The sequence below is a fragment of the Arachis hypogaea genome, chromosome 20 (assembly GCF_003086295.3).
Source record: "Arachis hypogaea cultivar Tifrunner chromosome 20, arahy.Tifrunner.gnm2.J5K5, whole genome shotgun sequence".
NCBI classification, from domain to species: domain Eukaryota; kingdom Viridiplantae; phylum Streptophyta; class Magnoliopsida; order Fabales; family Fabaceae; genus Arachis; species Arachis hypogaea.
In genome coordinates, this window is record NC_092055.1 from 120,148,263 (window position 1) to 120,175,905 (window position 27,643).

Consider the following 27,643-nt stretch of genomic DNA (forward strand, 5'->3'; position numbering starts at 1 on the left):
CAGTCATTATGGGGTTAGTAAATGGGCTTAGAGAAGGCCCCTTCTCGCAGTCCATATCAAAAAGGCACCCCACCTCCTTAAGCGATGTATAAGAGAGAGCTGAAAAGTACATCAATATGGAGGAGAATGCCAGATTACGAGAGTCGAGTTGGCGACCTGGGCACCCTCCCCCAATAAAAGAGAGGGAGAGGGAGCCCAAGAAAAAAGAAGAGGTCGGTCTCCACAGACCAAGAAAATATCACTCTTATACTCCTCTAAAGGTTTCCATGGTGGACGTATACAGAGAAATCTGCAACACTGAAAGACTGCCACCTCCCAGGCCCATTAAAAATAAAAGGGAGGAAATCGCAGCGAGTACTGTGAGTACCATAAGATCTATGGTCATTCAACAAATGATTGCTACGACCTCAAAAATGTGATAGAAAAGCTGGCCAGAGAAGGTTGGCTTAATAGATATCCCATGGAACGGTCGGACAATCACGGGAAGAGAAAGCGAGAGGATGGGGACAGAAGAGACCCACCACCTCAAACCCCCGAGAGACACATACATATGATCTCGGGAGGATTTGCGGGAGGAGGACTCACCAAGTCCTCTCGCAAGAGACACCTCAAGCGAGTTTACTAGGTCGGGAGTGAAGCTCCCGATCTTCCTACTATCTCATTTACAAAGGAAGATGGGCAATGAATAATCCCTGGACATGATGATCCAGTGGTAATAACCATGATCCTAGCCAATGCCCATCTCCACAGAACTCTAGTAGACCAAGGGAGTTCAGCAGATATCCTTTTCAAACCCGCGTTCGACAAACTAGGGTTGGATGAAAAGGAGTTAAGAGCCTACCCCGATACCTTATACGGATTAGGCGACACGCCAATAAAATCACTAGGATTTCTGCCCCTCCACACGACCTTCGGAAAGGGGGGAAAAATCCAAAACTCTGAGCATAGACTTTATAGTCATCGACGTGGGGTCAGCATACAATGCCTTGATTGGCAGAGCTACCTTAAATCGACTCGGAGCGGTGGTGTCTACCCCTCATCTTTGCATGAAATTCCCGACACCTGCGGGGATAGCAACGGTACGGGGAGATCAGAAATTGGCAAGAAAATACTACAATGAAAGCCTGAACCTGAGGGGAAAAGGCAAAGAAGTCCACACCATAGAGCTCGGTGGTGCAAGAGCCAAAGAAGAGCTGCGACCGCAGCCAGGAGGAAAAACTGAGGAAATACAGGTCGGCATAGAGGAAGGAAAAAATACCAACATCGGGGCCAACCTAGAGGAAGTCTTAAAGCAAAGGTTGACCAAGCTCTTAAGAGACAATTCCGACCTCTTCGCCTGGAAAGCTTTCGACATGCCAGAGATAGACCCCGAGCTCATGTCTCATAAACTCTCGGTGTATCCGGGGGCACGACCTGTGCAGCAGCGAAGACGTAAGCTCGGTCCAGAACGAGCCCAAGCGGTGGAGGAGCAGTTAAAAGCACTCTTAGAAGCCGGCTTCATCAGAGAAGTTAAATATCCAACATGGCTAGCGAATGTAATGCTAGTCAAGAAACAAAACGGCAAGTGGAGGATGTGCGTCGACTACACCGACCTGAATAAGGCATGTCCTAAAGACCCTTATCCACTCCCCAACATTGATGCTCTAGTAGATTCTAGCTCGGGATATCAATACTTGTCGTTCATGGATGCTTACTCGGGATACAACCAAATCCTGATGTACAAGCCGGACCAAGAGAAAACATCATTCATCACGCCCAGAGCAAACTACTGCTACGTGGTCATGCCTTTTGGATTAAAAAACGCAGGGGCGACATACCAAAGGCTGATGAACAAGGTGTTCGCTCCCCACCTCTGGGATTTAATGGAAGTCTACATAGACGACATGCTGGTGAAAAACTGGGAAGAAACCGACCTCTTAACAGACCTTTCGCAAGTTTTCAACACCATAAGGTCGCATGGGACGAGGCTAAATCCCGCAAAATGCGCCTTCGCGGTGGAGGCCAAAAAATTTCTAGGATTTATGCTTACCCAAAGAGGGATCGAAGCAAATCCTGACAAGTGCAAAGCCATCCTAGAAATGAAAAGCCCGACTTGCTTAAGAGAGGTTCAACAACTGAATGGCCGACTTGCAGCCCTCTCCAGGTTCTTGGCAGGGTCAGCATTAAAATCCCTTCCATTGTTCTCTCTACTAAGAAAGGAATGTCAGTTCGAATGGACTCCAGAATGCGAAGAAGCGTTTCAGGAGTTCAAAAGGTTCTTGAGCCAACCTCCAATCTTAACCCGACCTCTAGTTGGGGAAGACCTTGTCCTATATTTGTCTGTAGCGGACAAAGCTGTCGCATCAGCTCTGATAAGAGAGGACGAGGTCAGACAGCATCCAGTGTACTTCACCAGCAAAGTTCTACAGGGCCCCGAACTAAGGTATCACAAACTAGAGAAGTTTTCCTACTCCTTAGTAATAGCCTCACGGAGGTTACGACCTTACTTCCAAGCCCACACGATAAGAATTCGAACGAACCAACCTATGAAGCAAATTCTCCAAAAGACGGATGGCAGGTAGAATGGTTCAGTGGGCAATAGAGCTCTCCGAATTCGACTTAAAGTATGAAACTCGGACAGCAATCAAAGCCCAATGCCTCACCGACTTTATAGCAGAATACGCGGGAGACCAAGAGAAAAAGCCAACTATGTGGGAACTATACATAGATGGATCCTCAAACAAGACCGGAAGCGGTGCAGGCATAATACTGGTTAATGAAAAGGGAACCCAAATAGAGGTCTCCCTCAAATTTGAATTCCCAGCTTCAAATAATCAGGCAGAATATGAAGCCCTGATTGCAGGATTAAAGCTGGCAGAAGAAGTCGGCGCAACAAAAGTGATGATATTCAGTGACTCTCAAGTGGTGACCTCCCAGATAAATGAAGAGTATTAGGCCAAAGACCCAAATATGAAAAAATACTTGGAGAAAACTTTGGAATACCTCGGGCACTTTGCAGAAATCGAGATCAGGCATATAACTCGGGATCTTAATAGCAGAGCAGACGCCCTCTCCAAGTTAGCAAGCACTAAACCAGGGGGAATAATAGAAGCCTGATCCAGGAAACTCTCCAAGAGCCCTCTGTGGTGAAAGCAGAGGACAAACAAGATGTCCTTGAAATAATCGGTCTAAACCTCGGATGGATGAATCCCTTGGTCGAATACCTAAAATTTGACATCCTCCCCAAAGAGGAAAAAGAGGCCAAGAAAATTCGGAGGGAAGCACAATACTACACTCTGGTAAAAAATATCCTCTATAAAAGAGGAATATCAACGCCATTGCTGAAGTGCGTACCGACCTCAAGGACCACGGAAGTACTAGAGGAGGTTCATAATGGGATCTGTGGAAACCATCTCGGAGCCAGGTCGCTAGCCAGAAAAGTAATCCGAGCTGGGCTCTATTGGCCGACCTTGCAGAAAAATGCCACGGAATTTGTGAAAAAGTGTCAACCATGCCAAATGCATGCAAATTTCCACGTGGCTCCCCCCAAAGAGCTCATCAGTATAACTTCTCCATGGCCCTTCGCAAAATGGGGAATGGATTTGTTAGGTCCTTTTCCCCAGGCCCCAGGACAAGTCAAATACTTAATCGTAGGAATAGACTACTTCACAAAGTGGATAGAAGCAGAACCATTAGCCACCATCACAGCCCAGAGAAGTCGAAAGTTCCTCTACAAAAATATCATCACAAGGTATGGGATACCCTATTCCATTACTACAGATAATGGAACCCAGTTCACCGACTCTACCTTCAGAAGCCTAGTGGCCAGCATGAAGATCAAACACCAGTTCACCTCGGTGGAACATCCACAAACAAATGGACAAGCTGAGGCAGCTAACAAAGTCATACTGGCAGGTCTAAAGAAAAGATTACAAGACACAAAAGGAGCTTGGGCTGAGGAGCTCCCACAAGTGTTATGGGCCTATCGGACGACGCCACAATCTGCCACAGGAGAAACACCCTTCCGACTTGTCTACGACGTAGAAGCTATGATACCAGTAGAAATCAGCGAACAAAGTCCAAGGGTGACCCTCCATGATGAAATCGGTAACATACAGGGGCACAAAGAGGGGCTTGAATTGCTCCCCGAAGTCCGAGATCAAGCCCAGATAAGAGAAGCAGCATTGAAGCAAAGGATGACTACCAGGTACAACAAAAAAGTCATTCGAAGGAGTTTCACCCCAAGCGATTTGGTCTTGATCAGAAACGACACCGGAGTCAACAAATCGGGGGAAGGAAAGCTAGCTGCCAATTGGAAGGGACCATACAAAATTAGTGAGGTCCTAGGAAAATGTTATTATAAGGTGACCGACCTAAACGGCACCGAGTTACCTAGGTCGTGGCATGCTTGTAACATGAAAAGGTACTACAGTTGAAAGTGAACTCTACTCTCTGATGTACTCTTTTCCCAACTTCATGATTTTTTCCCAAAATAAAAGGGTTTTTTCTGAAGAAGGGTTTTTAATGAGGCATCACAGTAGAGGCTAAGGGACAATAGACTATCAAAAACCCTTAGTAGCAGTAAAGTACCTTCCCAAATAAATAAAGATCTTTTATGATATCTCTTATAAATTCCTTCTCGTATTTTTTCCCTTAAGCTCGACAAAGCGTGAAAATCCCATGAACCGACCTAGATGGTCGTCAGGATAAAACGACGAGGTACAAGTCGGCGTGAAGAGATTATAAAAGTCGATCATGATAAAGTCGGAAAGTATCTGACTTACAAGTCGGAAAACCGAGACACAACGAAATGCATCGCAAAAATAACCTAAGTCATAAAGGCTCAATAAATCCAAAAATTGGGTATAAGGAATATCAAAAAGAGACCAGAAAACCTATCGAAAACACTAAGGCAAAGGCTGTCCCAAAGGAAAACTTAAGAGAAGGGGCAGTCAGCCAAGAAAAAGGTTTTTAAACGCAAAGATCAAAAAAGGTTTTTTTTTTTCCGAAACCTAAGACAGAAAAAGCATGCACACAACAGACAAGAGGTAACTTAAAACCCTTATCGAAAAAGGGTATTTTTTAACTTAAACCCTTATCCAAAAAAAAAAGGGGTATTTCTAAATATTTTGTTTACAGCATTAAAAAGGCCAAGGAAAATGTCAACAGACCATCACCACACAAATAAATAGTTTAAAAAAGAGGGGACCCACAGGCCGGGCCCCCATATAGCCAGAATCAAATTTTTTCAAAGAACATCACCACCAGAGCCAAGAGGAGTCGTCGGAGCATCACCAGAGTCAAGAAGAGTAGTCGGAGCGCCATCAGGACCAGGGAGAGAAGTATCCATAGGAGATGGAGTGGAGGTTCTGGGAGCTTTCGAGGAACTCGGAGCATCCTTTGGTCAGGGAGGAGACTCCATTATCCTTTACCCCCGAGTCTTCAAATCTGACTTGGTGACATATTGGGGAGAGGGAGGAGAGATTATAGCCCCGTCAATGATGACCTTGTCCGGATCCAAGGGAGAGAGATCCAGGTCGGGAGCAAGAACTCCGACCTGTTTCTTAAAGATCCTCCATGCTTCCTCGGCCCCTCAGCAATGGAGTCCTCCAACTCAGTATAAGCATTCCGAGCATTCAACAAATCCTTCCTCACCGCCACGAGGTCCTCGAACAAGCTCGAATAACTCTCCTGCGCCTTTAGCCTCAAGCCCTCCTCCATGTTGCACTGGGCCTGCAACTTCCTTTCCCTCTCCTGGAGGCCATCCCTCTCTTCCTTCAATTTGGCAACCTCCTCCCTCAGCACCTTCTCCTGCCCTTGATATAAGAGAAGCCTCCCCTCCAGCTCTTCAACCTTTGAAGGTGAACTCAAAGAGCTGAGGGGAACCTTCTCAAAAATATCTAGGAACTTTGTACACACCCCAGCCGCCCTGATACTCTCCTGAGCCAGAATAGTAAGGTGGTTTCGAACGGAAGCATCATCCATACCTATACGAGTATGAGGATAGATGTACTTCCGAACAAACTGAGGCGCATCCACTTTAGCCTCACCTTCAAAAGAAGAGTTAGACTCTAAAGTCTTGCGCTTCTTCTTTTCTGGCTCAGGGGAAGATCGGGGAGGAGGGGACGGCTGAGAAGAAGCTAAGGAAGAAATAACAATAGGTCGGGCAGGGGGTCCCCAAATTGTGGGAAGGAGGGGGAGGAGAAGGAAGAGAAGAGCTAGTTACCCTGGTGCCGCTGACCCTGGCGCGAGATTTCGCCTTGGCCTCCTGAACTCGCTGGTAAGACTCCCTGGAATTCTTCTTCGCCATCTCTGTAAAAAATAATTGGTACCCAAAGTCAGCAAAATAAGTCGGAAGAAACAAAGTCGGAAATATAAACAATCCAAAAGCTACCTAATTGTGTCTGGACGAAGGTCGGAGCCCCCTGGAGAAACTTTTTGGTATCCAGATAGGGGGCCCTCCCCCACACTTCTCGGAGGAACCCCACAATGGCTGCCTCCACTTCATCCAGGTCATCCAAACTATATTTCTCACAGGGGGAGGCCTCTAACCAGTACAGAGGAAAGCGAGGGGAAGAACTCTCATCCAAGAAAAAGGGGTGGTGACCCTCTACGGCTTGAACTTTGAAAAAATAATTTTTGAAGTCGTGAAAAGATTCATCAAAAAGGGTGAAGACTCTTCGACCTTGTATAGCTCGGAAAGACACCCACTGTTGCTTGTTGTTTTGCCCACTAAAGGGCTTAGTCATGTGGAAGAGGAAAAAGAAAACCCTCAAGGAAGTCGGAAAGTCTAAAGCGTGGCTAATGAACTGGTAAATTTTCAAAAAACCCCAAGAGTTTGGGTGAAGTTGGGTAGGAGCAACACGACAGTGACGTAACACAGCCATTTCAAAATCAGAAAAAGGAAGAAAAACACCCAAACGGGTAATCATGCTCTCATACATATAGAAAAAATGAGGGGCTGCCTCAGCAGCCCTCGCGAAGCAAACCCGGTCTTCAGGACCCGGGACAACCAACTCATACTTCGGCTCATCCTCATCAAAAGTACAAATTCTATGATGAGTACGGAGGTTAGTAATAAAGTCAGTATCTACAAAGGGTTCCTCCCCCAGAACGGTAACGTCCACCCATTGAGCAAGGGTCTCTATGGAAGACATTCTTTCCTAAAAAGGTATGACGAAACCTACAAAGGAAAAAAGAAAAGGATAAAAAACAGGGTCTTTAAGGGGCCTGGAATCAAACAAAATCACTGGAAGCCTATCCTCCTCTCTAAAATGAAAAACGTGCAAACAAAAGCACTTCATAAAAAGAGAGTAGAGAAAAACTAACCTTTGCTTGAATAAAGAATAGGGGCAGAGAAAGGTGAATTCCTTCGAACAAAAGCTTCTTCCGAACAGAGGAGAGGAAGTGTGAAAGTTTTCAGAAATGAAGCAAGGAAAGAGAGGGAAAGTATTTATAAAAACGTTGGGGGCATAATGGTAAAAACGGAAGCCGTCATTTAAAGAGAGGCACCGTTCCCAATGTAACTAATCCCCGCGTATGAATACACAAATCCCTAACGGACGCGATATTTGATTAGACGCGATTGTTGAAAATTTTTAAAACACGTCGGTTCTGAAACATCACGTCGGTTCCTTATCAGGTCGGCTACGATCCTGAGTTACATACTTGACCCTAACTCTTATAAGAAATTGGGCTCGAGTAGGGGCACTGTTCATACCCTGGCCCAACGCTACGGCCCAGGACCAAACGAAAGGCTCAATCCTTTGCCCAATCCAAAGGATTGAGCCTCACCCTACGCCGACCTCTGACCTACTAAGTCGGTGCTTGTCACGACTTGCTCTAAAGAAGTCGGGAACGAAGATTAGCTGGCAGATAAACACTCAGTCAAATGAGTAACTGCCCCTAAAATCTCTCTACCCACTTCCAGGAGCCATATTCCAACTTCCCTAAGATAAAGGGACGGTTATTCCTCCTTAGATGGTGGAACTACTCCAACTATGGTTATGGGTTCACCACTATAAATACCCTGACATCCCTCAGGTATCACTAAACCCAATACTCTCTAAACCTGCTTATTCCCTTGCTAATTTAGGCATCGGAGTGTCTTTGTAGGTACCACCCCCCACTCATTCATACTCACAAGTCGACGGAGGCCTAAGGATGTGATTCTCTTCAAAGGCTCCCCCTTTTTGGCGATTGGGCCAACCCAACGAGTCCAGCCCATTAATCTCCGGTTGCCCACCGTAACAAGTGGTATTGCTGCTCTTTTACTACCTAATGGGCGCACTGCTCATTCGAGGTTCAGGATACTACTTAATATTAACGAATACTCTGTTTGCAGTATTAAACAAGGTTCATCATTAGCCCGTCTGATTTGCAAGGCAAAACTTATCATATGGGATGAGGCTCCAATATTGAGTAAGTACTGTTACGAAGCTTTAGACAAGTCGCTGAAGGATGTCTTGAGGTTTGAAACTAACTACAATCAAGATGAATCTTTTGGTGGTAAGGTTGTGGTATTAGGTGGTGATTTTAGACAAATTCTACCCGTCATTCCTATGGGTTCACATCAAGACATCATTCAAGCATCAATAAACTCATCATCTCTATGGAATTGATGCAAAGTATTGAAACTCACCAAGAACATGAGGCTTAATAGCGGGATAAACTTACTACACCAGGTAGAAGTCGATGAATTATCAAAACGGATTCTCTTGATTGGAGATGGTTTAACTAGTGACTTAACAGATGGTGAATCTGAGGTATTGATTCCAAATGAGTTAATCATACCTGATGAAGACAATTCTTTCGAAAGGTTGGTACGATTTGTTTATCCAGATTTATTGTCTGGATGTAAAGAACCTGATTATTTCAAGGAACATACCATCTTTGCACCTACGTTGGAAGTAGTGAATGAGGTAAACAACATCACGATGGAATCACTACCAGGTGAGGAAAGGATTTACTTGAGTTCTGATTCATTATGTGTAGAGGAGGGTAACATGGAGGCTGAGTTGGATACATTTAGTACGGATGTTTTGAATGCAATAAATTGCTCAGGGATACCTCCACATAAATTAAAACTAAAACCTGAAGTACCTATCATGCTTCTTAAAATTATTGACCAATCAAATGGTCTTTGCAATGGTACCAGGTTACAAGTCAAAAGGATGGGCAAGCATGTTATTGAGTGCATGATTTTGACCGAAAATAAATTAGATCAGGTTGTATTGATACCTCGAATGAACATGATTCCAAATAATGAGACTCTACCATTTAAATTTCAACGAAGACAATTTTTTATGATGGTTTCTTTTGTCATGACAAGACAAATTCTTACCAGGGTTGAATTGTTTTTATAGAAGCCAATTTTCACACACGGACAACTCTATGTTGTATTATCAAAGATTAAGTCAAAAAATGAAATTAGGTTACTGATTCAGAATAAAATGGGGATGAACTCAAACTCTACCATTAATATTGTGTATCGCGAGCTGTTTAATAATCTTCATTCATAAAGGTTGTACTCTAAAAAATATCTTTTTAATTGTACCATTTGTTTAATCTATTTTGTATCAAACAACCAATAATAAACCATATTTAGCTTCAGTTTTCTTGATTTATGGCCGTACATGATACGGGCTATTTCACTAGTACTTATCTAAAATGATCAAGATATTTCACAATATACTTGTCTATTGAAATTTTCTTCTTCACCGTCTTGAAAAAAATAAACCTGCAACTCCAAAGAACAAGAAACCTTCAAATGAAAAAAAAAAAACGGTGGTGAAAAGAAAGGCATGCCAGGAAGAGAGTTAACCAATTTATTAGCCTTTCAGCTTCTGAATGATGAGTGAGATGAGAGAGTGTCAATGTGCATCTGGAGTCACGGACCACACAGCGCTCCTCGCATGCACGCCACGGGAACATTCCAACAAATCGGTATTATTGATTTCCATCTGAGCTCCCAGCCAAGATCTTCGATCCAACGGTTGCTGGCTACCCTACTCCCTCTCTTTTCACGCGGGGCCTCTCTTTATCTCTCTCGTCACGTGTCACTTCCCATCAAATCGTTACTCTCATCTTTCTAAGCTGATCCTAGCCGTTGATTGTTGATCCAACACTTCCTGATTATTCTTCCTCTTCACTTCGTCAACGATTTCCTACAAATCGACGGTAACGTCAAGGCCTGGTCAGCCGTCGTCAGCCACTTCGCTTCTTACAATGACAATGGCCCTGCCGAGGCTTTCCGTCTTTTCAAGGGCATCACCCGCCGTCTCCGAAAACTCTACAGTGGCGACGTAGTCGCCGCAGCATCAATGCCTGACATTGCTGCACTCAATCCGGTGCTTAATTCCTATGCCAATTTGGGTGACTCTAACATGTTCTTGCAGGTATTCGATGAAATGCCTCAATACGACGTCGTTCCTGATGCATTCAGTTACAACATTTTGATGAAGCTGTGTTGTAGAACTGGTAGGAAGCACTTGCTTGTTTATGTTTTGGAGAGGATTCTTCAATTAGGGATTCCATTTTGTGTCACAATTTTGCATTGCATTGTCGCCTCTTATGTTGATCTTGGCGATTTAGAAACTGCTGAGAGATTAGTTCTGGCAATGAGGGAAGGAAGAAGGGATCTTTCTAGGATAATAAGGGAAAGAGAAAGAGAAATTGAGTTGAATTTAGAAGAATTAAATGAGAGTGATGATAATGATGCCGACGTTGACGCTGAGAATGTTTTTGCGAAATTGCTTCCGAATTTCATGGAATCTAACGGTTGCAATGATTTGCCGTTGTTGCCAAAAGCTTATGCTCCAAATACTAGAATGTACACCACCCTGATGAAAGGTTATATGAAAGCTGGGAGGGTTACTGATATTGTGAGGATGCTAGAGGCAATGCGCCGGTAGGACGATGCTGGTAGCCATCCTAATCATGTTTCTTATACCACCGTGGTTTCGGCACTTGTGAAGGTTGGTTACATGGATAGGGTTCTTTCTGAAATGATGAGGATTGGCGTGGCGGTGAATCGAATAACATATAATGTTCTTCTTAAGGGTTATTGCAATCAATTTCAGATAGATAAAGCAAGAGAGTTGATTAAGGAGATGGTTGATGATGGAGGTATTCAGCCTGATCTGTCGTCCTATAACATACTGATTGAATGGGTGCATATTGGTTGATGACAGTGTTGGGGCTCCCGGCTTCTTCAATGAAATGAGAACAAGAGGGATAGCTCCCATCAAGAATAGTTACACAACACTGATGAAAGCTTTCGCATTCTTTGACCAGCCGAAGCTGGCTCACAAGGTCTTTGATGAAATGTTGAATGATCCTCGAGTGAAGGTGGATGTGATCACATGGATCATGTTTGTTGAAGGGTATTTCAGGTTGAGTTTGGTTGAAGAAAGCAAAGAAAGTAATTCAAAAGATGAAGGACGAGGGGTTCCACCCTGATGTGGGAACTTACGAAAGCTTTGCAAATGGAATCGCATTGGCAAGAAGGCCAGGAGAAGCACTTTTGCTTTGGAATGAAGTGAAGGAGAGGTGGGAGATGGTAAAAAATGGTTCAAAACATAATTCTTGTGTTCCTCCTTTTAAGCCAGATGAAGGGTTTTTAGATACCTTGGCTGATATATGTGTGAGGGCTGCATTCTTTAGAAAGGCTTTGGAGATTGTGGCTTGCATGAAAGAAATTGGTATATCCCCAAAAAAGACCAAGTTCACTAGAATCTATGTGGAGATGCATTCAAGAATGTTCACCAGCAAGCATACTTCAAGGGCAAGGCAAGACAGGAGAATAGAGAGGAAAAATCTGCTGAGGCTTTTAAGTTTTGGCTTGGTTTGCCAAATTCTTATTATGGAAGTGAGTGGAGGTTAGAACCTATTGAGGGCTATAATGATAGCACCTCCTCTGGTTTGGTTTAATTGACTGGTCTCATTAGAAGGCGATCTCAAAATACATATATAAACACTCATTGGATTTAGAGGAATGTCACGATGTTAGTAGGGTGGCCAGTGTGGAACCCTCTTGAACTTTTCTGTTACCATAGAAATATACCTATAGAATGTAGAAACCAAGTTAATAAAAAAAAAGAGAGAGAGAAGAATAACAAGACCAAGACCAAGTGATAGAGAACGTGGAGCATGAAGAAAACAAAGGGCAGGAGGTGGCGAAGGGTGAGCCCGTCGCGCAGGCTGCAGCAGGAGCACCACCACCAGAAGTAGCAGCACCAGTAGGGGGAACTGGTGGAGATGGTGGCGGCGGCGAGAAGAAGTGGCCCGCGTGGCCTGGCAAGAGTGTCTTCCGTATGTTAGTTCCTGCGCAGAAGGTCGGATGTATTATTGGACGTAAAAGAGAGTTCATTAAGAAGATTGCAGAGGAGACACATGCTCGCATTAAGATTCTTGATGGTCCTCCAAGAACTTCTGGAAGGGCTGTAAGTAATCCTAATTTCCCTTCTATCAATTGGAAGTATATTAAGTTGAATGTATGTTGGTGACTCGTTAAGCTCAAGCTTCTTTATTATTGCCCTGGAGGGATGGTTTTGTTGTTGCTTAAGCTAATTACTATTGATGGAGAACTATTGATATGGGATCTCTTCTTTGTTCTTTCTGATGCTTTCCTTACTCCATTTGGTTAATGATATTGATTATTAGAGCAGTTGATGGGTGATGATAATATCTAATTTTTTACCATGGATTTTACTAGTGATTGTGGTTATTGCCTGCATGTTGCAATTATAAACTCCAGTTTATCATTTTTTCATACTTTTTATGTATATCAGAAAAAAAAAAGAAAAAAGAGTGTGAATTGACATGTAACTATGTAAAACTCTAAAGATAAATTGACATATAACTGTGCAACTATGAATTGACACATTTCATTTACATACTACAAGCATAGTTCTTTTGGAAGAAATGGTACATTATCTAATGTGATTGAAAGTCTGCCAAAGATGTTAGAGAGGAGAACAGAGTGTGGCTCTGTCTCCTTGTCAATCTTTCATAAAAATTCAGTCTTATGTTTTAGTAGGTAGATGTTTACATGAAAGTATAAAAACAACCAAGAAAATCCATCAATAGCTTGCATGGTCTAAGGAATAACCTTGCTAAATGTACTACAATATTAAAGAAACCAATACAAAGCAAATGAAGTGAATTCCAAAAAGAAGAATGCTGGCAAGAATCCATAAAATATTAATTAAATTCTAACAGAAAATGAATCTGTGCAGGTTCATTGTCCCAATTTTAAAGGCAATAACTCAATCATCATTTAGATCCCAATCTTGAAGAACCAAAGATCCAAATGCAAGGATCAGCTTTGAGCGTTGCAAAGTGCTAAAAATTTTATTTGTTTGTAGACATTTTGTATCAAAGTACCACGAAGCTCTGCATTTCATTTGGTAAATTCAGAACCTCGTTGATTGATGTCATGTTGCATGCAGATTGCAAGCATTGAAAAAACAGCTTATTGCTTGCTCTTATACAATATTAAATCATATATTAAAACTGAAGTATTTTTATTATCATACATATTAAAAATTAAGAAACTACCTAAGTCCTAACTATATCAATAATTTTTCATCTCAACACACAGAGCTTTCCTATGTATTAATGATTTTTCTTTTTTTCTTTTTTTTTTTTTTACCATAGTAGTTCTTTAATAGAAATCCTGGCGATACTGATTATATAACAAGGTAAACTGCATTATTCTAAACCAAGACTTAGCCATGAAAAATAATTAGAATGAACTTCCACTTTGCCATGTGTCTTACATCTTGTGTCATGTTACACAAATAAGTGGTGAAGTAAAGAGTTTTTTTCCACTGAGACTTCAACCTTTCGCAAGTTGTGGGTTTAGTAAACTGTAAATTATTAGCTGGTTTAGTTGATCAAACAAAAAAATAATACCCCTTGCGCCGGTTACTTTGGTAGAGGCAAGGGATATTATAAATATGGTTGAAGGGAAAATTGTTCTATTTGGCATTTTGCTGACAAGTGAGGATATTTAAATTTTATCATAAAAGGTGGATCATCCTTTGTTCTAAATCCTCTAAACTATTTAAATTTTATCATTGAAAAATGCTTCTTGTATGCTTTTGTGCTGAGACTTTAGGTGGCTGATGTGTGAGCATCTTTTTTATCTTTTCTTAGTGAATTTACATGTGAAATTGTTGAATTAAATCAAGATTTAGACATTTTAAGCCATCATGAATGCTACTTTGAGTTGTTTTACAATTTGATTTATTATAAGTAGCATTCGGACGAATTTGGCCGAGTTTAAAAAGAGGCAAATGAGTCAATTCCAAGCTGCCCAGCGTTTGGCGCCGAAACACAATAAAACTCACTTTTGCCATTGTCAGTGGCACCAAATGCCACATCCCAGCGTTTGGCACCAGGAGCATTGGAATGTGTGCGAGATTGATACGTACGTGGCGCCAAACACCACTTAACTCAAGTTTGACGCCAGTATGCTGATAAAGAAGGGCTTCCACATGAATCGGCACAAAATCTTTAGGATTTAATTAAATCTTTTATTTAGTTTTGAATTAAGAAAAGATATTTTTAGGTTTTAGAAATTATATTTTATATCAATTAGGATTAGATATAAAAGGAGAAGATATCTTGGCTTAGGGTTTCTTCTTCTCTTTTTTCTGTATCCGCACTTTTACACTTTTGCTCTGATAGGATTTTTTCGCGCCATGAGCAACTAAACTTCCATTGCTAAGATTAGGAGCTATGTTTATTTGGATGGATTAATACTATTGTTTTCTACTTCTGATTAATGCATTTATTTACATTCAAGACTCAATTTTGTTCTTCATCCTACGGATTAGAGCGTATTGGAAAAGAACTCTTTTTTAAATTGAATTCTTGTTGAATTATGAAAAAGTTATATCACCTGAATAATAGCTTGAAACTGAATTCTCATGACTCTCTAATTATTTGGATTTTTAGAGTTTTGTGTGGCTTATAAACTAGGATTTGAACTTAAACTCTCTAATTAGATTAAGTGATAAAGGAATTGGCGATTAATTGAGTTAGAAGAGGATTAAATTACCAAGAAATTGGAATCTAATCACTTAAAGTTTGCTGTGAGTTAAATCTTTGCATAATCAAGGTAGGTAATAAGAATTGTTAATCCGAAAATCTGAACATATCCAAAACCTTAACTGTTTTCTCACACTATTTTCACCAACCAATCACTGTTTACTTTCTTGAATTCTCTGATTATTGTTTTATGATAATTGGACTTCAAAACACTCCTTTTTGCTTGTCTGACTAGCTTAATCATTCAACTATTATTGCTTGATCAATTAATCCTCGTGGGATCGATCTTCACTCACCTGAGGTATTACTTGGTACGACCCAGTGCATTTGCCAGTTAGTTTGTGGTATTCAAAATTTCGCACCAAGTTTTTGGCCGTTGCCGAGGATTAACTGTGATTGACAACTACCCATTGTTTGATTACCTAGATTAGACGTTTTCTTGTTTTATTTTGTTTAATTTTTCCCTCTAAATTTTCGAATTTCCTTGAGTATTCTCCCTTTGTTTTATTTATTTTATTTTCTTCTTTTCTCTCTTTTAATTTTCAAAATTTTATTTTAATTTTCTCTTTAATTTTTAAAAATTTACTTTTTTATTCTAGTTCATTTTATTTTATTTCTTTTACTCAATTTACCTCACTGAAAATTCTCTTCACTCTGACGTAGAAATTTTTATTTTTTTCTGTTTTTTATTTGTTTATGAGTAGAAACAGAGATAAGAAACCTCTGCTTGAGTTTGATCCTGAGATTGAAAGGACTCTTAGAAGACGCCAACAACAGGCTAGAGCTTACAGAGCCGCTGAAGGTCTCAAGGATAATTCTGAGAAAGAAGTTGAAGAAAGCACCATGGATCCTAACAACAACAACAATGTTGTTATTCCTAATTCTCCTAATGCTCTTGAGTAACCTAGAAGGACTCTGTGCTCCTACACTGCTCCAAATCCTACTTTCTATGGTAATAGCATTTTTGTGCCCGTTGTGAATGCAAACAACTTTGAGTTGAAGCCTCAACTCATCACTTTGGTGCAATAAAATTGTCAGTTTTATGGACTCCCGCAGAAAGACCCAAATTTGTTCATCTCTAATTTTCTACAAATCTGTGATACCGTGAAGATCAATGGAGTCCATCCTGATGTCTATCGGCCATTGCTCTTTCTGTTTGCTGTACGGGACAGAGCCAAGCAGTATCTTGACACACAGCCTAAGGAGAGTCTGAATACATGGGATAATGTGGTCAACAAGTTCCTGACTAAATTTTTTTCACCTCAAAGGCTGACCAAGCTGAGGACTGATGTTCATACTTTCAGTTGGAGAGAGAGTGAAACTCTCTATAAAGCTTGGGAGAGTTACAAGGTGATGCTAAGGAAGTGTCCTCTTGACATGTTTTCGGATTGGATACAGTTGCAGATATTCTATGATGGAGTTACTGAGGCCGCCAAAATGACTTTGGATAATTCTGCAGGAGGATCTCTTCACATGAAAAAGACCACTGAAGAGGCTCTAGAGTTGATTGAGATGGTTGCTAACAACCAATATCTGTATTCTTCTGAGAGGACCACCGTGAGGAAATGAGTCATGGAACTAGATGCTCTGGATACCCTTCTTGCCTAAAATAAAATTATGTCTCAACAGATAAATGCTATTTCTCAACACTTAGATGGATTGCTAGTCTCAGCCATTAATACCCATGATGTCTCTTATGACATGAGTGGTGGCTTTCCTCAAGGTGAGAACTATGATTATGGTCAATTTTTTCCTAAACAGGTCAATTACATGGGCAATTCCTCTAGACTCCCCAATAATGATCCTTTTTTCAAGACTCATAATCCGAGTTGGAGGAATCACCCAAATTTTGGGTGAGAAAATCAACCACAGAGGCACCAGAATTTCAATAACAATCAGGGCCATCAGAATAATTTCAGTCAAAGTAATTTCAACAACAACAATCCACCATCCAGTTCTCAGAAGTCCTCTGACTTGAAATTTATAGTTGCAGAGCTCTCCAAGAGTACTCATAATTTCATGCAGGAAACTAGAGCTTCACTTAGAAACTTAGAGGTTCAGATAGGTCAACTAGCTATAAAAGTTGCTGAAATTGATTAGAGGTCCACCAATACCTTTCTTAGTAACACAATTCCAAATCTAAGAGAGGAGTGCAAGTTTATCACCTTGATAAGTGGATCAATGGCAGATAAGGAAGCACAAGTTACTGAGGAACCGGTTGAAAAAGAAGCTCCAGAGAAGGCACAAGCCAAGGAGAAGCACGCCCCTGAGAGGCACCCTGATAATCCTTTTCCGATTGATCTTGAGCAACATAAAGTAAAGTCCCCAGTGCCTTAATACAATTCAAAGATGCCATATCCTCAAAGGCTCCAAGGAGAGAATAAGAAAAAGCAATACTCCAAATTCTTGGAAATATTCAAGACCTTGCACATCAACATTCCATTCATAGAAGCCTTTGAACAAATGTCCGTATATGCAAAATTCATGAAGAAATTATTGTCTAACAAAAGATCCCTGAAGAGAGGCTAAACAGTAGAGATGACAAAAGAGTGTAGTGCAATTATTCAAAGAAACTTGCCAGCAAAGAAAAAAGATCCAGGGAGTTTTCAAATTTTCTGCACCATTAGCAACACGACCTTTGATAGAGCTTTATTTGATTTGGGGACAAGTATTAATTTAATGACATTGTCTGTGATAAAGAGACTACAAATTCAAGAGATGAAGCCCACACAAATAGCTTTATAGATGGTAGATAGATCTAGGAAGCATGCACATGGAATGGTTGAAAATGTTTTGATCAAAGTGGGGAAGTTCTTCCTCTCAGTGAATTTTGTTATTCTTGACATGGAGGAAGATGAGACTACATAATGAGCATCAAGTTAAGAGCCCTTATTGATGTTAAAAAGGGTGAATTAATGTTAAGAGTACATAATGAGCATCAAGTTTTTATGTTTTCAAGACCATGCATCATGCAAGAGAGGCGGAACATTATACGAAGATTGAAGCCATTGATCTAAACTTGAAGGAAAAACCAAATGAATCACTCCCAGAAGTACATTCTCCATGCTTGAGTAGAAAGGACAAGACAAGGAAGGTGCAACAAGTTGAGAGCTCAATTGAAGCTAACAAGATTTTGCGACCAAAGCCTTCCTTTGCAATCAACAAGAAACCCCTTGACAACAAACCTAAGTTTGGTGTCGGAAAGGTGGCAGTACCTCTGGAAGAAGGTCCCAAGAAGAAATTACCCAGGGGATGGAGAAATAAAAGATCCTCACTGAAGATTTCTCCCCAGGGTTGAAAGTGGTATTGACTCGTAATCTAGTGTTGACTTATACAGTAAACAGAATCCTTTCTCTTGAGCATATTGAGCTACTTCATGGGGTTATAGGGAGAAAATTCACAGTGAGAGGAGAGGAGTTGAAGTACTATGAACAACCCCCACCTTAACAAGAAATCAACTATCAAGCTACTGACATTAAAGATGCACTTGTTGGGAGGCAACCCAATCTTCCGTATCCTTAGATTTTCTATTTGGTTTGAATTTATTTAGTTTGTCTTAATGTCTTATAGTTTTCCTTCTTTTTATGTGTGTTTTAGTCATGTAGAGTGTTTAAAATAAGAACAGGTACAACCAGAAGGGATTTCAAACCACCCTGAAGGAGAGTGCATTCGACCAGGGTGGTGCCAAACTTGAGAATCTCAAGTTTGGTGCCAGCAATGCACAATTTGAGGGAGTTTCTTGCTACCAGGGTGGCGCCAAACTTGGAAATATGAATTCTGGCGCCAGAATTGAAGCGTTCCTTGGTGAATTTTGCTAGAGGGGTGGCGCCAAACTTGGTGATATGAAGTTTGGCGCCACATATGCGTAATTAGAAGAGTTCCATTCGGAGGGGGTGGCGCCAAACTTGACCTTTCTGGAGTTTGGCGCCACATTTTCATTAAAAAAATGAAATAAATAAAATTTTAATTTTTCTTGTCCTTATATCATTCTCGTCTTCTTCTGCAATATTTTTTTTTTGTTTTTACTCATCCGTGCTCTCTTTATGTCCCTCCCCATTTTCAGTTTTTCTTTGCTTGGGGACAAGCAAACTTTTAATTTTGGTATTGTAAAGCGAGCTCTCTATTTATCTTATCATCAATGGCACCAAAGGGAGGTGAATCATCTTCACGGAGGAGCACAGTCTGAAAAGCGAGATACCTACCATGATGGCTGAGGTGGTTCAGTTCCCTTTTCACTTCCTATTTTCCTTCTGTTATTATTATGATATGTTCATGTTTTCTGTTGCTTGTCTTTATCTGTTATATGATCTTTAGTATTTTTAGTTTCTTAGATGTTTTAGTTTGATTCAGTTGTTTTTAATTTGAAAAGATGTCTCATGTACCACTCACTGAACTTGAATCCAAAAAAAAAAGAAAGAAAGTGATGTAATGCATGAGAAATTAAGTTTATATTTAAGAGTTGTCTTATTTGCTTAGATGTGGTGGTGTCTATTTGTGACTTTGAATGTATGATAAGAACAATGCATATTTAAATTTGGATCAAAGGATGTTGATGCATGAGGAACTGAAATTTAGAGAACTATTATGAATTCTCTAAATTAAACAAGAAATTAATCCTTGAGGCAAAAGAAACAGTAAAAAAAAAGAAAAATAAAAGGATAAAGTATACTTTTTGTCCTTAAAGTTTGTGAAAAGTTTCAAAAATATCTATAAGTTTTATTTTGTTTCAATTTTGTCCCAAAAGTTTTCGATTTGCATCAAATATACCCCCAACGGCTGAAATTTAAAAAAATAAGACCAATCTAACAATAATGCATGAAAATTATGCTTGATTTATTTATGTTGAGGGGTTATTCTTATGAAATTGTTGTTGAATCGGTCTTAAATTTTTTGAAAAATTAGCCGTCAGGAGTATATTTGATGCAAAATTGAAAACTTCTGGGACAAAATTGAAGCAAAATAAAACTTAAAGATATTTTTAAAACTTTTATCAAACTTTAGGGAAAAAAATATACTTTACCCAAAAAAAAATAAAAGGCAAGGTTCAAGGCTCTGAGCATCAATGGCTAGGAAGGTTAAGAATGATTAAAAGCTCAAAGAGTTATTTTCTTAGCTATATGCTTGTGGTGTAACTGTGTCAAGGAATTCTTGAGACAGAATACTTAGAGTCAAAGCCAAGTACAATAAAGAGTATGCCAAAGGTTCTGAGCGCCACTGACTGAAAAAGTTCAATAGAAAAGATCCGAACTCAAAGAGTTCTTCAGTTAAGGCTTGTGGTGTTTCTGTGTAACATTTAGAGTCACGGCTAGGCTCAAGGTACAAAGCACCAAAGAAAAGACAAGAAAATGCTATGTTTAAGGATTAATCCGAAGTTAAAAAAGGCAATATCAGAGAATTCATAATACTATCTGAATTCTGATTCTAAATAACATTAGCATTCCTAAGCTTCAAAGGATAATGAGATGCCAAAACTATTCATGGTCATCGTGTGTTTAACACCACTCAGAAAGATAGACAGGAGCTTAATTGAAAACTCAACTCTCATGCAAATTCACATCTCAGGTTTATATTGTTTTCAGTTGCTTGAGAACAAGCAACAATTCAAGTTTAGTGTTGTGATGCGTGAATATCTTTCTTATCTTTTTTTAGTGAATTTACATGTGAAATTGTTGAATTAAATCAAGATTTAGGTGTTTTAAGTCATCATGAATGCTACTTTGAGTTATTTTGTAATTTGATTTATTACAGGTAGCATTCGGGCGAATTTGGCAAAGCTTAGAAAGAAGCAAAGAGTCAATTCCAAGCTGCCAAGGTGGCGTCAGACGCCACATCACCGGCGTTTGGCGCCAGAACAAAATAAAACTTACTTTTGTCATTGTCACAGTGGTGCCAAATGCCACATTCCGGCATTTAGCGCCAGGACCGTTGGAATGCATGCAAGATTGATACGTACGTGGCGCCAAATGGCACCTAGCTCAATTTTGGCGCCAGTATGCTAAAAAAGAAAGGCTTCCACGTGAATTTGCACAAAATTTTTAGGATTTAATTTAATCTTTTATTTAGTTTTGAATTAAGAAAAGATATCTTTAGATTTTAAAAATTATATTTTATATCAATTAGGATTAGATATAAAAGGAGAAGATATCTTGGCCTAAGGTTTCTTCTTCTCTTTTCTCTTCGTCCGCACTTTTACATTTTTGTTTTGCTAGAGTTTTTTCACACCATGAGCAACTAAACCTCCATTGTTAAGGTTAGAAGCTCTATTTATTTGGATGAATTAATACTATTGTTTTCTACTTTTGATTAATGTATTGATTTACATTCAAGACTCAGTTTCGTTCTTCATCCTACGGATTAGAGTGTATTAAAAAATAACTCTTTTCTAAATTGAATTCTTGTATGTTTAATCTTGAAAAAGTTATATCACCTGAATAACAGTTTGAAACTGAATTCTCTTGACTCTCTAACTATCTGGATTTAATGTGATACGTAACATATAATCATATCATCTTTGGATTTTAGAGTTTTTTATGGCTTATAAACTAAGATTTGAACTTAAAACCCTCTAATTAGATTAAGTGACTAAGGAATTGACGGTTAATGGAGTTAGAGGAGGATTAAATTACCAAGGAATTACTATCTAATCACTTAAAGTTTGCTGTGAATTAAATCTTTGCATAATCAAGGTAGTTAATAAGAATTGTTAATCCAAAAATATGAACATATCCAAAATCTTAATTGTTTTCTCATACTATTTTCACCAATCAATCACTGTTTGTTTTCTTGAATTCTCTAAATACTATTTTATGATAATTGGACTTTAAAACATTCCTTTTTGTTTGTCTGACTAACTTAATCATTCAACTATTATTGTTTGATTTATTAATTCTCGTGAAATTGACCCTCACTCACCTGAAGTATTATTTGGTACGACCCAATACACTTGTCGATTAGTTTTTGGTATTCAAAATTCCGCACCAGTGGCATGAAACATTCTTGAGGTTGCTGTATTTTATTGTTAGTTAAAGATATTTTTTCTTTCTTCCATATATTATATGCAAGCATTGGACAAAATATTTAGGATCATGATTTTTGTTCATATTGATCAAGTAATGGTATCAACAAAAGATGAGCCTGATTCATCTCTTCCTCCTGCCGTGGATGGCTTATTGAGGGTTCATAAGAGGCTTGATGGTTTAGAGAATGATTTCTCCCATGCTTCTTCAGGTGTGGCTAGAAAGATTTCTACGAAACTATTGGTGGCAGCATTACAAGCAGGAAGTTTAACTGGGAAGCAAGGAGGAACTATAAAATCTATCTAAGAAGAATCAAATTCTATAGTTAGGGTTCTTAGCGCAAGTTCTTGTTATATTTCTTGTCACTTTTGTTTATTATTATCAATTATTATTTTTGTGTGTTGTTGCATAAGTTTAGGGGGGATTGTTAAATCAAAACAAAAGAATCTATTTTTGTCAGATATTTTGCTATTTTTTTTCTTTTAGTCCTTGGTTAGACTGTGACATTTTCTAGTTGCTAAGCAAATAAGCATATGTATGTCTTACTATTCTGCAAAAGGTCTTTCTATCTTTGCTCTTCAAGATGATAGGGTGGTTGAACTACTAGGGGATCCCACTGGGGTTCACAAGGCAATTGAACTTACTGCATCCCATCAAAAGAATTTTTTAAGTTGCCGCTCTGTAACTCCAATTTTTTATATGAATGTAAGTATGTATGTGATTTTATGTGAATAATTTATCTTTTTGACAAACTGATGAGGCATTTACATAAACTGTTATTTCTCTTATGCAAATGCTAAATCCTCATCGAGTGGGGCACATGCCACCTCATCAATCATGGGGTCCACCTCAGGGTCTTCCTCCAAATGCTGGTGGTGGTCCTGGTTTTGGACCTACTCCTTAATACATGCCACCTCCACGACCACTTGATAGTGACTATCCACCAGCTCAAATCCCACTTCCAGTGGAGAAACAACCCCGTCACGGTATGTCTGCCTATGGAAGAGATTCTTCAATAGGTATTCATGCGTCCACAAATACTCAATCTGCACCTTCCTAGTGATACGAGTACCTACTATTTGCAAGTTTGGTCTCTTGCACTATCCAAAAGTGAATGGAAGCCATTTAAGACTTTTTTTTTTTTTTTTTGATGTTTTTAAATAATTAAAATTTAATACATATAATTGATTAAATTATATTATTTTTATTAAAATTAGATCAGATAAATTAATTTGGTAAAAAAATTGATAAATTATATCTTGAATCGATCTAAATTAATATTTTTTATAAAAAATAATTACAATATTTTTATTATAAAAAATAACTACAATATTTTTTTATATATATAAGAACCATAAATTCTAACCCTTTTCTTTTTTTTGTATCATTATAGGATTATAATTTAGAATTTTTAAAATTAAAAAAATATATAATAAAAATATTTTAGTCATTTTCTATAATAAAATTATTGTAGTAATTTTCTATATATATAAAAAAAGAATATTAATTTAAATCGGTTCAACGTTTGGTTTATCAATTTTTTGACTAAATCAATTTGCTGATCTAATTTTAACAAAAATAATATAGTTTAATCAATTATATGTATTAAATTTTAGTTAATAACAAACATCTTTAAAAAAAAGACATTTTAAGCATCTTTATTGGAGTGTCTCTCAAAATGAATACATCTTTTAGTTGACCTCAATAGTTTAAGGATTATTTATAAGTTATTAGTTTATATTTTTGGAATGTTTAATTTAATTGGATGTATTTTGATTTTATTTATTTAGTTAATAAATTGAGCTTTAAGTTTATGAGTTTAGGTTTTTTCTTTGTTTTAATTTAATAAAAAGTTATAAATACCTCCTAAATTATTGTAGTCGTCATATAGAGTGATTAGAGGAGTGCCAAAGCACTTTTTGATTTTATGATGAAACCATGGGGTGGCCAAGTGAGGTTGAGTAATCTCTTCGGTTTAATTCTCAAACTATGGTGTGGACAAGTTTGTTGAGAAGTCATTTTCTTTGTTGCATCAAGAAATTAAGTAGAAAATAAAGTAATTTTCTTTATATTCAATTTCAACTTATCCTTTTATTTTCTATTTTCTATTTTTTATTTTTAATTTTAATTTAATTTTTATTCAAATTCAATTCATATTTTTTTATTTTGAATAAAAAGATGAATTGAAATTGAAAATAGAAAATAGAAAACAAAAGAATAGGTTAAAATTGAATACAAAGAGAATCATTCTAACTTGTCCACACCATATATAGTTTGGGAAATGAATCGAAAGAACTCACTCAATCTTCTACCCAATTTTTCGATGTAACAAAAAAGAGACTAACTTAACCTCACTTGTCCACACCATGGTTTCATCACAAAACCAAAATATATTTTGGCACTCCTCTAATCACTTTATGTGACCACTACAATAATTTAGGTTGTATTTATAACTTTTTATTGGGTTAAAATAAAGAAAATCCTAAGTCCACAAATATAAAACTCAATTTAGTATCTAAATAAAGAAAATCAAAATACATCAAATTAAATTGAACATTCTAAAAATATAAACCATGATTCTAAAAATCAGACCGATCGGTCTAATCGGTCTAACTGTAAACCGATAGCAATCGGGGTCCAATTAGCCTCCTGAAACTCTTAATAAAAAAATTGGTGGAAAACCACTGAACCATTCTCGACCGGTCGGACCGAATCAGGACTCTGCCGGTATTCACTTTTCAATCAAAAAATATAAAAAGAAGCCCGCCTCTTTGTCTCTCTCACTCACCTACGCATTTGCTTCCCTCTCTCAAAAAAACTTAGCCTCCAACCCTGCTTTCTTCTTCAAGCTGTGTCACCGCTATCACAATCTGCACCGCAGTCGTCTGCACTACACCCATGGTCGTCGAAACGTGTCTGCTCGCCACGCTTTCTCATCAGTTTTGAGCTTTCGCGTCTGTTCTGAGGTTCCGCCGCCTCTGTATCGTCGTGCTTCCACTGCGGTGCTCCCTCTTCGTCGCTTGGTCGAGCTTGCCTCAAGCCTTCGTTTCTGCTGTAGCCTGTTGTTATCACCATGCTTCGACGTCTGTTTTGGCTAAACTTCCGCTGCTGTTCAACCCTCATCTTGGCTCCCTTTCCCTTATCTGAAACCTTGAATATCTTTTTTGTTCTTTTTTTTTTAAGTAATTTCTTACTTATCTCTGTTTTGAGTTTTCTTAAGTTTCTTGAATCAATATAATTTAGTTTGTTCGTTCATGATCAATGATTTAATTGCAGACTGATTTTTATTATTGATGATGAGTAATGAACATTATTAAATATTATTGAGCTATTCTTGTTATAAGTAATGATTTTCTTAGGTTTCTCTGTTATGAATAATTTAGATTATTTTATTTTACAATAATTATGGAACTGTTCTTATTGTTCAGGTGTATTTTTTTTATTTAATTGTTCAGTGTTGTATTTATTGTTGTTGATTATTGCTGTTTGTTCTTAATGATTGTGATTATTGATGTTTGTTTACTGTTGTGGTTGTTTTTATTGTTCTTGATTGTTGTTGTGGTTGTTCTTATTGTTCTTGATTGTTGTTATTTTTTTTATAATGCTATTTGTTTGCTATGTTGTTGTTTTTGCATTCTTATGATGTGTGCAGTTTATTTTTTGCATTCCTTAAATTGTGCTTTTATTATTTAATTGAAGAATTTCTTTTAACAAAGTTAAAAGAGATGTTTAAGAAGAACGAAGGAATTACTATTTGAGAGTGTATGATCTAATGAAGTAGTTGAAAGTTTTTTTACTATGGCTCTTATCTTTTAATTTTGATGATTAATAATAAATTTTAATTTATTTTTATTTAGATATTTGATATTTGGATATTTATTTAATTTGTACTTAAATGAGATTATAACACTTTAAGTATGTAATATTTTTAATTTAGATAACATTTTAAAATTTATAATAGAATATAATTATGTTTTAGTGTGTTTATTTATATTTTATTTATTATTTTATTAAAAAATAATTATTTTAATTGAATCACAATTAAATTAATAAATTAATAAATTAATAATTAAAATAATTCGATAACCGATCTGTTTTTTAAAACATTGGTTGAAACCGTGAAAGTGCTTTTTACCTCACACTTCTAAAATCTAGATAGTTGTGTAAGACTAAGGATTTGTTTGGAAAGTTTCAAAAGTAATTTTTTTGAGTTTTTGACTTATAAAAAAGTAGTAGTATTAATGTCTGGTGCAATTTTTAAAACTAAATTGCAGCTTTCTTAAAAGCTATTTAAAAACTTATAGAGAAGTTGAAAAAAATGACTTCTCTCATCATATTACTATTTTTTATCACATTTCTATAAAATAAATATTTTTAAAACTAAAAATTTAAATACAAAATAACTTATTTATAAACCACTTTTAAATAACTATTTATTGTTTAAGGTGTTTACCGAAACTGAGCTTAACGAAGGTCTTGTTACTTATAACTTATAAGGATGTGTTATTTAGGTTGTATTATCCAATTTGTCGGTGTGTGGTCATATTTAATGGAAGAAATATTTAGGTGTTACAAGTTATTAATAACTCTTTATAATAAAATCAACTTAGTGTACATGATTTAAATTAATTGAAGAGATGATATCTTTTATTTACTCTAAAGAGTATAAAAGGTGACTTTATTTAACTTAGATAAAATACTAATTACTTAGATATTATTATTTTAATCAAATAATAAGGATAAAGCTTTTATCATTATTGTTTTAGAAAAAAATTAAAAAATATCGTTAATATTTAATTTATTTTAATTTTATTTATAATATTTTTAATATATTTTAAGGAAAAGTTTAGGGGCCAGCAACTTTTTTAAATTCTGGCCAGCATGTAACCAGCAAGAAAAAGTGAATCATTGGATGAAATCTCACACCATTAAAATCATTATTGATGGTTATTTGATGGCTACAAATCACAAAGGTTGCTAGCTCCCTAACACTCCTCATATTTTAATTCTATCCATACAGTTAATGATTTTTTTTATAATAATATTAAAAAGATAAAAAATTTAAATTTATTTTATTTAATATTTATTAATTTTAATAATAATTAATAAATATTAAATAAAATAAACTTTAGCTATTTTTTATTTAATAAATATTAAATAAAATAAATTTTAATTATTTTTTATTAATTTTTTTATTGACAAACATTTCAGTTTCTTTTAATTCTATCTCTAATTTCATAGGTTCAGTTTAATTTATGTCTCACAAAATCTAAGACAGACACAAATACATAAACACTGAAACAAGCACACATACATAAAGATATTGTTAAAAAAATTGTGTTTGGCAATTATAATAGATAGAATATACATTATTTTAAAAAGTCTATTTTATCTTTAATATATGAAAAAAAATTCATTAACTTCATCTCTATTCCTTCGTCTTCTTCTATCAACATGTTTCTTATTTCCAACAAAAAAATTACAAAATTAAAACTAATTTATAATTCATTTTCATAATTCAATACAAATTCACACAATAAAACAAAAGAAACAGATCTACACATTAGAAGAGAAAAGAGCAAAGAGATGAA

At 37.2% G+C, this 27,643-nt stretch overlaps 2 pseudogenes; both read left to right on the plus strand.

Annotated features, from left to right (window-relative positions):
* The first annotated feature begins 6,932 nt into the window (after positions 1–6,932).
* LOC112786237 (pentatricopeptide repeat-containing protein At3g09650, chloroplastic-like) lies at positions 6,933–13,494 on the plus strand (annotated as a pseudogene).
* Positions 12,096–23,503, plus strand: LOC112786238 (flowering locus K homology domain-like; annotated as a pseudogene).
* The last annotated feature ends 4,140 nt before the right edge of the window (positions 23,504–27,643 follow it).